The sequence below is a fragment of the Crocuta crocuta genome, unplaced genomic scaffold, assembly GCF_008692635.1.
Source record: "Crocuta crocuta isolate KB4526 unplaced genomic scaffold, BGI_CrCroc_1.0 scaffold107, whole genome shotgun sequence".
In the NCBI taxonomy this organism is placed as follows: domain Eukaryota; kingdom Metazoa; phylum Chordata; class Mammalia; order Carnivora; family Hyaenidae; genus Crocuta; species Crocuta crocuta.
In genome coordinates, this window is record NW_027531877.1 from 4,793,823 (window position 1) to 4,812,218 (window position 18,396).

The following is an 18,396-nucleotide window of genomic DNA, read 5'->3' on the forward strand; positions in this document are numbered from 1 at the left end:
GGATGTTTACTTAGGAGTTAGTCCTATATAAAGCCATTGTTTTAAGTGCTAAGGAGCATATAAGTACACTGCAGGCTATTGCTTTCTACTCAGGATAATGCAGTTATTTTGGATAAGTAAGTACTTATCACATTCATCCCTACATTAGAAAGTAAGTTTTACCAATCTCTCTTCTGAGCTCTAATAAAATGACAAATAGAAATAAAAATGTAATTATATATTAAAAACAAAGAATTAAATTTATTTATGAATCAGGCAACTTCTCCAAAATCCTCTAAGTGAGAAGATTCTTGGTAAAGCTGAATATTGGAATGAAACTATTTCTTATCTTAATTCTAAGGGAGAGTTGAATTTTCATATCCAACAGTTAGCTAGCTAGCTGAAGGGACAATTATGGCCTGTTCCACAAAATCTAAATGCTTACAAAATGAGAAATAACCCACTATTCCTTTTATAATGCAGTGGTCTCATCCATGGATTAACACAGCTCAGCAAATGTCAGACTTTCCTTGGTCTTTCCAGTTAGATAAGTTGACAGGAATGAATGAGCAGAGGAGAGGGGAACCAGGAGCATTAATCTCTGTACTACTTCTCAACCTACACATGAAAAAGAAGTTGCTTCCCCTCAGTGGAATAGGGAGGAAAACTGTGTCTTTTTAAATGTGACATTCAGGTCTCCTATTTCAGAGAATGTAATTGAATAACTGCTTCATCTGCTCTGCTTTGAAATTTATCATTATGTTATTGTATATGTTATATATAATATATATGTCACTAAGGCAGGGCCATTTTTGAGAGGTAGCTTTTGCGAGGTATTATTTGTTCAAGGGGACCCCAGGCTAGCCTTGATGAACTTTATTAGAAATGCGCTGCAATCTAAGACCCCCTTCTCTTCCTTTCTTTCCCCTTCCCTTCTTCCTTCCTCTTTTCCTTCACAAGAGTCAGACCTGCTTTACCTTCCCCTCCCCCATTTTTCCTCACTGGTGTTACCCTAGTAAATCTCTTTCAACTCTAATTTTGTGTTATTGTCTGCTTCTTAGAAGACTTGGACAGATTCAAGGAGCAAAGTCCATAAGCTATCAACTAACACCAGACTGAATATACTGAAAAAATTTTGCAAAGTGCAATACTTTGTGAATTTGCCCATATCAAAAGCTATTCCTCAGGAGTAAGACAAAAACATAATCTTCTACATTGTTATTTTTCAAGTTAACAATGGTAAATAAAGGACCTTTTCTTTTTAACTTCCCAACCTATTGTAGACTGCTAATTTTGTAAAATACAAGGAAAATGAATTATTTTAAAAATATTTTATTTATTCTTTTGAGAGAGAGAGAGAGAGAGAGAGAGAGACAGAGCATGAGTGAGGGAGGGGCAGAGAGAGAGGGTGAGATACAGAATCCAAAGCAGGCTCCAGTCTCTGAGCTGTCGGCACAGAGCCTGATGCGGGGCTTGAACCCACGAACTGTGAGATCATGACCTGAGCCGAAGTCAGATCTTTAACTGACTGAGCCACCCAGATGCCCCAGAAAATGAATTACTAAAAGCAGAAATGAAAGACATAAAGTAGAAGCCCCAATTTTTTTTTATTAGAATAAACAGATACAGGAGCACCTGGGTGGCTCAGTGGGTTAAGCATCCAACTCTTGATCTTGGCTCAGGTCATGATCTCATATTTGTGAGTTCTAGCTCCGCATTGGGCTCCATGCTGAGAGTGTGGAGCCTGCTTGGGATTTCCTCTCTCTCTCCCTCTCTGCCCTTCCTGTGTGCACTCACTCACTCTCTCTCTCAAAATAATTAAACTTAAAAGGATAAACAGATACAAAATTATTCAGTCAAATTGCAATTACAGCCTTTAAATGCTTCTCCTGGTGGACTGGTAATAGTTCTCAGGCTGGCACACGTCCTTGGACCACACTTTGAGTTGTCCTGTAGTAAGGTATATAGAACTGAGTTATGTCTACTTGACAGTGGCTCAAATGGTAGAAAAGTTGAAGATTCAAACCATCAAGTTTCTGTTTCTTTTTTTTTTTTTTAATATTTTTAAAAATTTATTTCTAGGAGAGAAAGAGAGACAGCATGAGCAGGGGAGGGTCAGAGAGAGAGGGAGTCACAGATTGAAACAGGCTCCAGGCTCTGAGCTGGCAGTCAGCACAGAGCCCGACGCGGGGCCCGAACCCACGAACCGCGAGACCATGACCTAAGCGAAAGTCGGACGCCCAACCGACTATGCCACCCAGGCGCCCCTCAAGTTTCTGTTTCTTGAGGCTTTGGAGTTTCCATATGATAAAGGGCTGGTTTGAGTAGGTTAGTGAATTGACTGGTTTCATTGGAGGGAAACTACCATGCTGTGGGCTGAAGAAGAAGGTTGGTGGTTTAGGTTTTGGTCACAGGGAAATATCTGGCCTGTGGTTTACCACAAGAATATTTCTTAGTCTTTTACATTTGTTCAGGGCAGATACATCAGAATCCCCATGGATTATTAGCAATTTCAGAACCTAGGGTGGGGAACCACTTTTTCCCTGACCCTGATTCTCCATTTATTACCCTGTTTCTGTGGGTCCCTTCAAGGGAATTGGAAGCCATGTAAAATTTTAAGTCAGGAGACCCTGAGATTCAAGAGAATCTTAAGTGAATCTATAGTAGCTTAGGAGAGCATACTCCTGCCCTACTAGTTTTGAACTGATTTTTGAAGTTTACTTGAGTGCTAAACACAATTTTTACAAACATATGATTTTGTTTCTCTACCTTACGGTTAACAAAGCTGTAAGTAGAACCATATGGAAGCTTATTGATAATTTTTAAGCAGTAGAGTGCCTTCACTGGGGCCTTGTACTTACAATGAAAGAAACTGCTTTTGCTTCCTTTATGACTCTGTCATTATTTTGAGTGGACTTAGTGTTTTGGAGCGTGTTAAATTTTCACAATGCTTTGTAGTCATTTTTATTCATTTTTATCTTCCGTAGAAGAGTAAAGTAATGTGTACCAACTGTCATCTCCTGCTGTACCGCTTAGCAGGCTCAAGCACTCCAGACCCATCATATTGTATTTGCCAAATGGGCAAAGCAAGGGAAATTAAGATGGAGGGAGAGGGAGGAAAGGATGGTTTACAGTGGGGGTATTTGGTTAGAAAGAAAGCTGGCATCAAACTGTTTCCCTACTGTGAAAAGAGGCACAGACACAGAAAGGCCAACGTCTGCAATTCTCTTTCTATTTCTAATGTCCTTAGGAGTTCACTTCTTCCTCAGCACCCTGAAGAGTTGATGGCAGCCTGAAGCTTGTACTGTACAGGGCACCATCCTGGGATTCAGAGAGCTGATCCCTGCTGAAAAGCCATTTAGTAATGCAAGGTCAATAGGCAATTTACAACGTGGACAGTCAGCTTGTTTTGAAGCCCCTGAACTTTGGTAGACCTCACTCTCTGCATGCTTTTTTTTGTTCTCCAAATAAAGATTACACAGCTGGAGAATAACAACTTTTCCATCATGGACAAATAGCCAGCATTATTAAGCTGCATGACAAAGTCTCTTTCTTTTATCATTTTGTTGGATGACCCTATAAAAATACATTAAAGCTAATAAAAAATAATACATCTAAGCACTGCATCCTGAACATCTGAATGAATATATTTAATTTTTGGCCTCTTCCTCTTAAGCTAACAGGAGCTTGACTGGTTATTAACCTTACAGTCTTTCACTGAGGGTCTTTAGTAGAGTTATCTGTATTCAGAAAAGAAATGGCCAAAGGAGAGCAGAATAATTTGCTGGTTTGCTAACTCCAAGCATGTGTTTCATATTTAACACAGATAAATCTATAGTCTGTGGCACACAGAAGGGATCTGTTTTCAAACAAAACAAGGGTTAATGAAACAGTGCAGATAATAAACAGGTCATATCCCCAAAATGTTTGGTGTGAGTCATCCTTAGTGGAATATGAACCATTATCTTGTGCCTTCACTAAAATTCAGTGTTTCAGAGACTAAACTGTGTCTGCTGTGTGTCTAACTGTACATATTCTTTCTCGTTTGATTTTCTCTGTTCTCCTCTACTTAACAGGCAAGGTGGTTAAATATAAAGACTAAATAGCATTTTATAATTAACTTACAGAAAATGATGACAAGAATAACTGACAGAAAAAGTGTCTTTGACAGTTTTATTTCTTGTCTTCCAAAATATCTGTATAAGGAGATCAAAGGCATAGAAGAGACTGTAGTGTGTAGCTGGAGCCTGGGTTTAAATCAGGCATGGGCCAAGTGTCTGATTTAATAATTTTTTTTTCCTTCTTGTCTTTTTTCCTTTCCACCGTTTTTACTCTAAACTTGATCCCAAAGAGCACAGAGCATAGGTTTTGTGTTGTTTAGAAATTATTTTGATTCAAAGTAAATACATCTAAGTAGGAAAGATGCTTCATTCATGGCACAGACTCAATGCATCCCCTCACACCTTTTTGCTCTATAGAGGAACCACAGGATGAAGTCTTTGAACAATACAAAAGACACCCTTTCCACAAATCTTTGCCTGATTCCATGGGGGAATTCTGGAAGCTTCTACTGACATTTCTGACCTCATGCTCATCCCAATGAAGAGGTTTGCAAAGTGGTTTTCAGCCTCCTTGCTTTTGTACCCTCAATGGCACTACATTATGCCAGTAGGGTGTGACTTGAAAAACAAGCAAGGCTTTGGGAACTGATTAAACCTGCTTGTAAAAATCTCTCTATCAAGCCATTGAACAGTAAAATTAAATAGGACAAGTGAGCAGGTGGTAAATGAATAAAGACTGATGTGAAGAGTGATGTTTACATAAATAGCAGCCTAACTAATCCTTTGAAATAGGAATGTAAAGAACCTAAGATGTGCAAAACCTCAAGTTCCGGGCATTTCAAGGGCTTCTAGAACCTTTTAACCCCCACCTCCAATATCCACCAGCATCTTTTAAAGTTGGAAAGAACAGAATAATTTTCCTTCTCAAGGTGAGATTTAAAACTACTCTTAGATCTTGCTCAACATTGGAATGCATGCTCTCCTTGACCCAATGCAGGAACTGTAACTCTCCAAAAAATACAAGTTGTTTTCTTGAAGCTCTCAGAACAAAAGTCACTCACACCAAAACGTCTCTGAAAAGAACAACTTCAGAAGGCATTTTTGAAAGTGAACAGGAACTTCCTTGAAGATAAGAAAAGGAATGGATCTGGCTTAACTCCATAAAACAGATGTGTGTGTCCCTCTCTTCTCAAGTTGCTGGCTAACCCACACCTTTTTTCAATTCTGAACACCAATCATATTTGTTACAAGTTCATTGCAAAACTTCTTGTGATGAGAATAAAGATTTTGTGCTTTGATATGATAAGTGCTTGATAGAAAATTACGTGGAACCTAAAATTATTGAAAGAATAGCATCAGGGTTAGCAGACAGATATCTTGGCACTCTCATTTTATATTCTGTTTGTAAGAAGATAATTCAGAAATCAACTTGGTTTTTTGGCAGAAGGGTAGGGTGGGGAGGAAGAGGGTTTGTAGCAAAGGTAAATATTTGTCCTCTGTCAAATCCAAGAAGTGTTCCAGGCCCTACCAGAAGCTTAATAGAAAAGAGGAGTTAGGTAGAGAGAGAATTACCTTTTCACCAACCATTTTCCCTTTTCTCTTGGCACACAGACTCCATTTCCCAAGTTGGCTTGCAGTTAGTCACAACCATGTGACCAGTTCTGCCAATGGGATGTATGTGCGAATCACGTCGGCCACCTGCCGGCCTGGCCCATATGGTCTCTCAAAATCTCACATGTTCTCTCTTCTTTTATCTGCCATTGGATACAAAAGATCCATTGGAAAATTCTGGGCCCAAGAGGCTCAGGATCTGAGTTGAAGTCTAATATTCTTGGAGTGCTTGGGTGGCTCATTTGGTGAAGTGCCTGACTGACTCTTGATTTCCTCTCAGGTCATGATCTTAGGGTTTGTGAGTTCAAGCCTCACATTAGGCTCTGTGCTGACAGTGCAGAGGTTGCTTGGGATTCTATTTCTCTCTCTTTCTCTCTCTCTCTACCCCCACCCCCTGATGCTTGCATTCTCTCTCTCTCAGAATAAATAAACTTAAAAAATATTATATCAATATTCTCTGAGCAAGGTTGGGACAGTTAAAGACTGACCAAAGTCTTGTTTGGCTTTGTTATTTTTAAATTGAGATATAATTGACATATAGCTATCTTAGTTTTCAGGTTACAACATATTAATTTGATATTTGCACAATGATCACCACAGTGGATGTATTTCACATCCATCAATTGTACATAGTTATAAAATTAGTTTGGGTTTGAAAGATCACCTATGTGACACACTGCAGGTACAAGAGGAAGCATGACAGATATAGATGTAGATATATATGTATGTGTGTGTGTGTGTATGTGTAGATTAGATATATATATAGCTCATCTTGTGTTGCTCTCAGGGTCTTTATTTCCTAACAAACATTGCCTAAATACCTGTGTGTGCCAGGGCTTGTCCTTAGAACTGAATATTCAGAAGTCAGACCAAGGAGGTCACATGTGTGGGGGGAGAGAGAACAATAAGGAAATGTATGATTGCATCATGTTCCCACAGGAAACTGGTGTAGTGTTCTGACTGTGGTCATCCCACAGCCAAGAAGCCATACAATCTCCAGCCTGACCTGACACTGGCATTGAGGCATGGCTCTAGGGTGGTGGGGAATAAAGGCAGCAGCCACCTGGAAAACCCAGACCTCAGTCTTTTAATTCCCTTGATGAGATCTTTAGCAGAACGATGTATACACATGAAGTTTTCTCTTCCTCAATTGTGGGAGGCCCTAACTGTACCTGTTTAGTTGCCATTAGGTTTGTTAGCACAATTTGGCTTTAATTGTGGTTCCAACTGCACCTGCTGATGTGACTGACCTCCCAGGCAACTTCATGGAAAGCAGAGTGGCTAAACCACTACTGGGTAAGTGTGATAATGGGCTTTGTAGGTCAGAGACACAAAGCTACACTCTGCAGACTCATCCTTATGCAGCAACTGTGGCAATGTCCTGCTACTGGCCATGCCATTTTCTTGTGGTTTGTTTAAAGAAGGGAAAAGCAAGAGGGAGAAATCCACCTGATGGCTCAGCTGCTGTCAGAGGTGGGGTGAGTGTTGCCCATGCTCTGATTCATGGCCTGCAAAGTAAAAGAGGTCCTCTCATTGACGGTTTTNAGTTCCATTTTATTGCTACAAATCATAACATGAGAATTCTTTACTATACAGTAACAGGTAGCAGTAAAATTAAGTAAACTTAAAAGGCTAATATGTAAAACTGAGAGGCATCTTCAAACATGACTTACTGGCTGAAAGGCTAAAGAGCTGGATCTTAGTGGAGAAAGCTATTTTCAGCTTGCTATGTGCCCAGGTGCCCAGTGATTTGGAATTCTTACATCAGGCCTTGTTTCTGGACTCTGTGTACTTTTTCCTAAATACAGTGTTCCAGGTATCTATTGCCACATAATAAAGCACTTCAAAACCTAATACCTCAGTGCAATAATTTGTTATAAGATTTATGAATTGACCGGTTCCTACTTAGAGGTCTCTCATGCGATTACATTCAGTTATTAGCCAAGACTGAAGCCATCTGAAAGCTTGACTGGGCTGAATGCCTGGATGGTTTCTTTGCTTCCATGTCTGGTGGATGGGTTAGGATGATTGGACAGTGGGTTTTGCTGTAACTGTTGACCTGAGTGTCTACATGTGTTCTCCCCAAAATGATGGTTTCTGGGGTGCTTAGACTTCTTACATGGAAGCTTGGGACTCTAGGCAGAAGCTGCAAAGTTTCTTTTGACTAAACTTGAGAAGTCGGTAGCATGATGTCATCTACATTCAATTCAGTGAGTCACAGAACAGCCCAGAATCCAGAGGAGGGGCCTGCACAAAAGAATGGATATGGGAGATGTAGTTCATTGGGAGGTAGCTTTTGTATTATTCTGTATGAAATTGAAGAAGAGTTGAGGGATTATAAAATCACCACATCTTATTGTCAGCAAGCTGATGATGTGGGTCATTTAATATAAAGTGCCGAATCCTGATGGGACTGACTAAACTTTATCTGCCAAGGTCATGAACTTTACTGTATCTGCTTCAGTCTCTACTTTCTGGGAAGGCAGACAATTTGCTTTAACTTGGAAAATTGTATCCCTACTTTCCTGGGCAGCTTTCTCAGCAAAGACAAAATCCACACTTGATCATTTTGTCACTTAAAATAAAGATATAGTGAGAGAATCATGATTTCTCATGGCTACTCCGCTTACTACAGATTTGGCTTCATCAGTTTGTCAATCAACAAATAATAGGAAGGGACTCACTTGTGGTTAGTAGCCGCTCTGTGAGTTGTGTGGGAGGGAGAAAGGAGTCTAACGTATGGTTTCTGCCTTTGAGGAACAGTCCGGTTCTGAAACTAGAACTAAGAAGTGAGGTTTGTGCTTTAGAAGTAAGGTTGCAGCCTACATTTTAGTTGAGAATGCAAGCCATTGCATATAGGAAAGAATAAAGAGCATAAGAAATTGCTAAATAGTGCAGTACAACTTTTTGGGTTTTCTGGCTGTCTAATCCTTCTTTATCGTTTCAACCATAGAACTTTGGATTTGAGATTAGAGATAAGCTTGTTAGATATTTTCTTTCCAGTAGTTGCTGTTTCTAGCACTTGGGATAAATTTAGGATTAAGCATTTGTCTTCTATATCTTCATTTATAATCTAGTTGGGTTTTGGTGTACAGCCAATGTATACTTAAAAATTGATGCCTGGGAGAAAATAATTTAATTTAATGTTATAATGACTTATTCTGTGTTGATGGTTGTTGATGGAACACAATACATTCTCTGCCCAAAGGAAGAGAGGGGTTGGAAGTGCCCAGACTTGTTAATCAATAAATGAACTAGAGAATTAGGTTCCTGCAGTGATGAGTACTAGTCTCTTGGGTCACAAAAGTTAAGAATTAGTTCTGCTTTGGAAGGGAGTCACAGTTTACTGAAGAAAGCAACATATAAACAGATGATATTATTATTATGGAGGATATGTTATGAAGAGATACAAACAAAGAACAACTGACCACATAAGGGTCACAGCAACATTTGAGCAGGTTCTTAAAGGCTTAGTAGGGTATTGCCTGCAATGAAAGAAGTTTACTGCAGGCAGAGAACAGCACATTCAGGGACATAGAATAGTGAAAGGACCCAGAATGTGCAAGGAATAGCTGGAATCACAGGGGCCCACAGGGCAGGGGGTGTTCGTGGGGTGGGTCTGATTTGGGGTGCAGGCGAGGGAACTGGTAGTAGAGGAAGCTGGAAAATAGGCAGGCACCAAATGACACATTTAGGGTGTTTGCTTTTGTCAGAAGCAGGGTTTGGATAGTTGTGGGTTGGCTAGTGCATAGATCAAAAGAGGCCTGCAAAGTTTGACCAAGTCCAGCTGCTAAAAAGCTATGATTATGTCAGGATTTGGTAATTGATCTCAGATTGCTCCACATCTGGAAGATTGGTCTAGGAGGACAAGACAAGCAGGATGTGAGCATCACTAGTCAGAGTTGAAAATGAATCCAAGATCAGGGTAAATAGAGGTTCAAACAGCAGCCACAGGAAACTGTCAGCATTTTTTTAGTCATTTAAGACTGGCCCTCAAGGGTGGGAATGCCAGTGCTGGTAAGAGAGGAGGGCTACTTGACAGAGATTTGATAAGTGGCACAATCCAAGACTCTAGGTACAAGGCATTCCGGATTCAATCAGGTTGACCATGTGGCAGTCTGTTATCCAGTCTAAAGCCTTCTCACAATCTCTGAATGAGACACTATCTCTGGGATATGTTTAAAGGCTAAACCTGAGGGAAAAATTAAGAATCCCAGCCTTTAGTATTTAGAAGTATATAAGACCATAGAAAAGCCCATTTAAAAAAAAAATAGACAGGTGTATTAGGCTCTTCAGAGAAGCAGAGCCAATAGGATGTATATATTTAGAGAAAGAGACTTATTTTAAGGAATTGGCTCATGCCATCATGGTAATTAGCAAGTCCAAAACCTTCAGGCTGGGTATCTGGGGAGAGCCAGTGTTGCAGCGCAAGTCCATCAGCTGGCAGAATTCTTTCTTGCTCAGGGGAGGTCAGTCTTTTGTTTTATTCAGGCCTTCAGTTGATTGGGATGAGGCCACTCTTATGGAGGGCAATCTGCTTTACTCATCCACCAATATAAATGTTAATTTCATCTTAAAACACTCTCACAGAAACATCTAGCATACTGCTTGCTGAAACATCTGGACACCATGGCTTGACCAAGTTGACAAATAAATTAACCATCGCAACAGGTAAGATATAAATGTGAGAGATCTAACATTTATGAGTAAGTTTTACAAGTGGGTAATATAAATAGTAAATAAAAAATTAAATTAATTTACTGGAGTACTCTTCATTTATCATAAGCCACTGTTTAACAGAATATAGATTTATGTCTGTGTTTCTCTCTCTCTCTCTTTCTCTCTCTCTCTCTCTCTGTGTGTGTGTGTGTGTGTGTGTGTGTGTGTTAGAGAGAGGGGAGGTGGCATGTATGCTTTTTATGAAACTATCCTGGAGATTTTTCTTTTTACCTAACTCTATCACTTGGACTAAGATGATTAGAGGGTGGTCAGTCAATTCGTTTTAGCTTTCTTTAATGATTAATGTTTCCTCTGATTGGTTGTGTGATATACCAATACATGTATCAATAATTATAAATGTCAGTCAGTCATACTGATATGGAGGTGTTGGCTACAACTTTCCCCTCTTAGTCCATGGATCAGTAGCTCAAAACAGTTATAGATCCAATTACTTCACTTAAATCACCTGGAAGTTTGTAAGGAAGCAGAATCTTAAGTTTCTCCCAACCTGCAAATCCCAACATTTAATGCTTGTATTAAAATAAAAAACAGTACACCCACTGATTTAGAATACCCATTGGGTGCATTACTTGAATGGCCATCTCTGTGAAGCATCTTCTTTACTCATAGAAAGTGAGAGAAAATACTGTTACAACTCCATTTTAAAAATCAATATATGAATCCCATCAACATAAAGCTTCTACTGACAAAGTCAACCCATGATGGAAGGCTATTGAATCTGGAGTATCTTAAGAATTACTTTGCATCATGCAGTCCAACATCTGTTTTTACTCTTTAGCTGTTCTTACATAGATCTCTTGAAAACCATTGATCATACATGTTAGGCCCTACTTCACATCACTCCATGGCCTACATCTAGCCTCCAGGACACGTCCAAAATTCCTTTTGTTTTATTTACTATTTGACGAATGGATGCTATTATCTTCCCACAGGAATTAGAACCTTGAAGACAAGTACTGGGTACACTTTTTCTCCATTTTCTTTGTCTAGTGCTCTTTGCATGATAGGTGCTTAATTAGCATTTGTTTATAATGTAGTTTGGCCTATGAAAGAGCAGCCCATTGCTCCTCCAACCCCAAATAAATCCTATTATAAGGAAACCCTGCATACAATATTTTAGTGGAAGTATTTTGCATGGCATAAACATTATCTAAGTCATTGGCAATAGTCAACTAACCAATGTCTTCATGTTAAAATTTTTTTAAAAAGTCATTTTGTATATTTTCTGTTATGTTTTAATTCACTTCTCATTTTTAATTTGTTGAAAGGAAAAGTGAAAGCACAAGACAAATGTAATTTAACGGCATGCAGTAAATTATAAAGATTTTCCTTATAAGGTTTCCCTTCAAAAGTCTACTTTACGTTTTTCATTTGGTGTTTTTAATTTCCCTTTTTCCTTTCTGTCCTGTACCCCTGACTGTTTTGTTTCTGAATAATGACGAAATAGTCACTTTCTGTGATTATCAATTTGCTACACATTTTCCTAATGAGTCAAAGCCTAAAGTTTTCAAGGTATGATTTATGATTTTTGTGATAGTTTTCCAGGGGAAAAAGGTCTCTATTTAAGCAGACTCATTAAAAGGGCACCTTAAATCAGTTCTGCACAGAAAACCTTCTTTAATTTCAATGATTAACACCAGATTGAATGGTACATTTGAATTCCAGAAAGCCCTCTAAAAATGTGAACTCCATTGTAATTATAGAATACTTGGAGATCACCAAGTGAACTGAAAACATACTCTACGTTTTTTTCTGTACCAGTTGATTTAAGAAAGGCATATGGAATCTCTTGAGGGGCCTGATATTCTAACATTCATTTATAGAGAACACCACATCAAAATAAAAAATGTTAGTGCATTACGTATCCTTAAGGATGACTCTAGAATAACCTTGCCTTAAAAAAAAAAGGTATTCCAGATGACAATGCTTCCTGTTGTCTATCTCTAACCCCTGATCCCCGCCCCCCACTTCTTTGCCTTCATTCACTTTCCACCTTAAATTAGAGATGCAAGTCTGATCTGACAATACCCCTCCCTTAGGGCATTGTCCAGGTTTAGCAGACGTACTATTAACTAGAGCCTTTCAAATCTATTTTTGTTTAGTCCTTTAGTTTTATTTCTCACCATATCCTCCATATAACCTAGAATTCAGCCTTAAAATGAAGAATGTTTTGCTCTTTTGTGAACATACCCTGTCTTCTTTTTTCTCCAGGCTTTAGCACATCCATTCCCAGCTTTCCTGATTCTCCCCTTACCCATTTTTTTTTCCAGGTCAGTGGTTCTCAAGACTGTCTTTACTGCCTATTGTGCTTAAATAACAGGGAAGCAACAACAAACAACTGATGCCTGGGCTCTACCCGACCAATGAAATCTAGATGTCCTAGGCTCAAATTTAGTGAAATCCTTCCAGGTTAGCTAATGTGTATGCAGGGTAAAGAATTTCTGAAGCTAAATTTTTCTTTTCCTGTAGAAGCCATATGTCTTTCTCTTCTTCCAGGAAGTTTTTCTTGAGTTTCTCAAGACTGGGTTGAGACTATTGATTTATATATTCTTATGGTTTTTTTTTGGTGGGGGGGTGCTATTAATTGCATCATTCAAAACATGCCTACTGATGATAACTATGTGAAGGCACAGTGCCAAGTGCCTGGGTAATTGTCATGAAAAAACAAAACCAGACTGTTTTCAAGAAGCTTAGTGTCTAGTGATAGTCATCTGTTCAAACAAATTATAAATTGTAAAAAGGTCGGTGAAGTGAAAGGAAAGGATGCTGTGAATAAGCAGGTGGGTGGAAGGGTAAGGAAGATATTTTTGAGGCAGTGGCATTTAAACTAATACCTAAAGGGGTACCTGGGTGGCTCAGTCTATTAAGCATCTGACTTCTGCTCAGGTCATGATCTCTAGGTTCCTGAGTTTGGGCCCATGCTCAGGCTATGATCTCATGGCTTGTTAGCTCGAGTCCCACATTGGGTTCTGTACTGACAGCTCAGAGCCTGGAGCCTGCTTCAGATTCTGTGTCTCCCTCTCTCTCCCTCCCTCCTCTGCTCATGGTCTGTTTGTCTGTCTCTCTCAAAAATAAACATTAAAAATTTTTAAATTGGATTGGGGGCAAGATGGCGGAGAAGTAAGGAGCTCCGTACTTGCACTCGCGCCCATACATNTTTTTTAAATTGATACCTAAAGAATGACTGAAAATTAGGCAGCTGTCAGAGGAGGTGAAAGAATATTCCAGACTTAAGATAGAGCGTATGAATGGTTCTAGAATGGTACTCTTGAGGAGCTAAATTGAAAGGCTGGAAAATGGCTATTAGAGGAGAAAATGATATGAAATAAGACTCTAGAGGAGGCAGAAGCAAGTTCAAATGGGGTCCCAAGTTTTATCTTAAGTGCAATGGAAAACCAGTAAAAGATATTTTAGGAAGAGCAGAATAAACATGTTAAAAAGATATATTAAAATAAAAATGAAAACCTAAAAATTACATTTAAAAATATTCCCAACTTTTATATCGAACATGGACTGGAATGGAATAAAAGCCAATAGGAGGAAAGCTAAATAAAGTCTTAGTGTGGCAATCTCAGAAATATCTAATGGAGGCCCACCAAGAAGCCCATAGTACAAACGGTGAGAAGTGGAAATATTTGAAATAAATGTATTTTGTAGAAATAATCAGCAGGACTTACAATGAGAGAAAGGTCAGAGAGGACTCTTAGATTTCTGCGTGAGGAAATGGGAAAGTACAATTGTACTTATTTGCTGAAAAAGAGAAGTGGAAGAGGAACAAATGTACTGAAAAAATAAACACAAAAATTCATTGTTGAAAATCATACTTCTGCAATGCATGTGAGAGGCTCATCTGGACATTTCAAGTTGATAGTGTCTATCTGGGTCTGGAACTCAAAAGAGGGAATTTAGGCCAGGAGTTATTAGTATATTTCACTGAATAGTAATTGCCTTTTTACCTGTCCATCTGTCCTCTTCTCATTACTGGACTAATCATCGTGTGAAGACTAAGATTGCATTCCCAGCTATATAGTGTCCTCTTTGTTGAATAAATTAGTGAGTACCCATAGTAATACTAATGAGTAATGTTTATTGAACACTTGCACTGAGGTAGCCATTATTTCAGCGCTCCACATGTGTTGCTTCATTTCATCTTCTCTACAACTTTAGGTGACAGGAACCCTTGTCAGCTCCATAGTATAATTGAGAACACTGGGGCACAGAGTATTCCTAACTCTCCTATGCTCTCCCAGCTAGTATGCAGAAGAGCATGATTCCAAGCCAGGCAGCCTGACTCTATAGTCTGAACACTTAGAGTCCCTGTATGCACTTTATAATGTATTAAAAACTGCAGTGGACACCACAGAGATGCTCATTGAATGGAATGTTTTAAAGTGCCTTTTTCTGAAATGCTCTTCCTTGATAAGATGGTATTGGCGGTGATGAGCTCCTGAAGTCTTGACAGAGGAAGTTATTTGCAGGGCATGAATTACATTTTCTATTTCTCACCACTTTCTGAGGTTTCCATGACCCTCCAGGCAGCAGGCAGCTCCATGCCTTTTTTTAAAGTTTATTTATTTATTTTGAGAGAGAGAGAGTCAGAAAGAGAGAGAGAACACATAGGGGGTGGGCAGAGAGAAAGGGAGAGAGAGAGAATCCCAAGCAGGCTCCATGCTGACAGCACAGAGCCCATGTGGGGCTTGAACTCATGACAGTACGATCATGACCTGAACAAAAATCAAGAGTTGGTTGCTTAACCAAATGAACCATGCAGGTGCCTCTCCATGCCATTTTAAAAGGAGTGTAGTGACTGCATACTTACTGTCTTCTCTCTTGCTCTCCTCAGTTTTTACTTCTATATTTCTTTTACCCTCCGGTAGTCTATAGGGTAGAATAAGCAGAGTAATTGTTTATAAATTGTATTACTAGAGAATTCTAATAATTTTATGATAGTAACTAACTGATCCTCTAGGTTCAATTTTAGAGATTTAAATGTGGAAAAATAAATACATACTGGGGTTTACTTTTCATATATTTTATCCCTTATTAGAAAAATTCATAAAGCAAATCAACATAGGTTAAATCTGTCTACTTGCTTCAATAGACAGTACTTGAGGAAAGTCTCTATGAGTCTTAAGAAAGCTGGGAAAATAAAATTACTTTGCTCTTAACTGATAAGAGGTTATTTATTTATTTATTTATTTATTTATTTTTGAGAGAGAAAGAGAGACAGCATGAGCAGGGGAGGGTCAGAGAGAGAGGGAGATACAGAATCTGAAGCAGCCTCCAGACTATGAGCTAGCTGTCAGCACAGAGCCCGACACAGGGCTCAAACCCACAAACCGTGAGATCATGACCTGAGCCGAAGTTGGATGCTCAACCCACTGAGCCACCCAGGCATCCCAAAACTGATGAGAGATTTTTGACAATTGTATTATCAGCCAAAAATCTGTTTGCTGGTTATTTTATTTTATTTTTTAAAGGAAGATTGTCTTGTTTTAAAAATATTTATTTATTTTTGAGAGAGAGATAGAGAGAGCTCTCAGCACAGAGCCCAGCATGGAGTCTAACTCACGAACCAGGAGATCATGACCCGAGCTGAAGTCAGACACTTAACCAACTGAGCCACCCAGGTGCCCCTGTGCTGGTTATTTTAAATCTGCCTTTCCAAATCCACTATCCACCCTTTTTTAAAATCCTACTCTGCACACCAGAGGGACTGGACTCTAAGGCCAAGTCTTTTTGTCCTCTGCCTTTTTTGGGGGGATTGGATAGTGGGAGAAACCAGCAGGAAATTGGAAGACAGGAGGAGACAGAAACTGTGGTAATTTGTCCTTGGCTCCCACTCTGCCAGGACACTAGCTGGTGGTGGTTGTGTTTTTCACCAAATATCACAGTTCCTGTAGAATGGCCCTATCCTATAGTTACAAATCTCACCAGGGTCCAGTAACAGCTCCATCTCTTGCCACTTCAGGTCTAGAGGTACTAAAGGTAGTTTGCTTTCAGCAAAATTTGCAGATGCAATGGGAGGGAATTAGTATTCTAGATTAATCTGGACCATTGACTAGGTCAAGGAAAATTAGTTAATAAAATAAATGAGAGAGAAACCTGAAGTGTCCTAGCCATCTTAAAGCTTACACAAGTAATGTTTATATTAATATTCCAATACTGAAGTTTTTACCAATTATTACATGAAAGCAAAATGCTGGAGTTTTGGAAATAATTATTTTTAAATGTTTTTTTCTGAGAGGGGGGAGGGGAAGACATAGGGGGACAGAGGATTCAAAGCAGGCTCTCCGCTGACAGCAGTGAGCATGATGGGGGGCTTGGACTCACAAACCGTGAGATCATGACCTGAGCTGAAGTCAGACTCTCAACTGACAGAGCCACCCAGTTGCCCCTGGAAATAATTTTTAAACATGGGCGTTATTCTATAGTCATGGGTCCCAAAATAGGCCTGTGACAAAATTCTTATAATTATAAATCGTTCTTGATGGAGAAGTTAGGACAATGTCTAGTACATAATAAGTACTCAATAAATACTGAAAAAATATATGAATAAAATCCATGCATTTTTATTAGGAGCTCTCTGAGGAGTTCAAATAAATAAAGCAAAATATTTTTTTTTAAATATAGAAAGGAAAAGCACCCAACAAAGAATATGAAAGACTGATAATGACCAAAGACTTAGGACAGATTGTATAATGACAGAAGAAGGAGAAGGTGGAAGAATTATACATCCTCTTTTGTTTCTTCTCTTTTTATTCAAGCAAACAAAATAATCTTTAACCTAGAAGGGGAGCATATGTGTGTTTAATTTGTGAAGTAAAGTCTATTCTAGTCAGACAATTAAATTAAGAGCATAACTTACATGCTTTCAACAAATTCATATATTGTTTTTTTCTAGGAGAGAGACAGCGTGAGCAGGGGAGGGTCAGAGAGAGAGGGAGTCACAGACTGAAACAGGCTCCAGGCTCTGAGCTGGCAGTCAGCACAGAGCCCGACGCGGGGCTCGAACCCACGAACCGCGAGATCATGACCTAAGCGAAAGTCGGACGCTTAACCGACTAAGCAACCCAGGTGCCCCAACAAATTCATATTTTTGACCGAGACAAATTACACCCAAATCTGAACTTCCATCCTTGTGTGAAGACCATAGGATGGCCTTCACAAGGACATTTGAAAGGAGTCCTTCACTGGGAAATAAGTTGGATAAATAATCCAAGATATCTAATACTTTAGTTGTATTATTTGAAATGTTTTCATCAAATTTGGGTGTGAGATATTCATTTATAAACCATTCCTGCTTGAGTCAGGGAATGCTTAAGTAAGATGTCTTGGGAAGAGGAGGAAGACAAAACTAGGAAGACAAAGTCGCTACATACAGTCCTGTTTTATTATTCCTGTCACAGACTTTAAAGCATTTTATTATGGTGACTATTTAGAAAAGTTGAACGATTTGGAATTAGGAATAGGAGTGCCTTAGACTGAAACATAACGATTCAAATTTTTTGTCTATACAATAATAATAATAGTAATAAAAAATTCTTTACATTTGGGGGCACCCGGGTGGCTCAGTTCATTAAGCGTCTGACTTTGGCTCAGGTCATGATCTCACAGCTGGTGGGTTCGAGCCCCGTGTTGAGCTCTGTGAGCCTGGAGCCTGCTCTGGACTCTGTGTCTCCCTCCTTCTTTGCCCCTCCCCCTGCTCATGGTCTGTCTGTCTCTCTCTCAAAAATTAGTAAACATTAAAAAATAAATTCTTCACATTTGCTTATATGAAAACAAAATTTATGTTTTGACTCAATTGGGCTGAGTTGATGGTGCATGTAGTATAGTCTTTAATAAGAAAATAAATTAGGAAAAGATTTTTGTCAAGTGACTGTGGGGGATTATTGGTTTGATGAAACAGTTGATTAATTATTTTCACACTTGAACTGGTTGTGACTCCACTTCAGAAATTATTTTTGTCCCGTGTAATGACCAGCTGTTTTCCATGGTCTCCTGA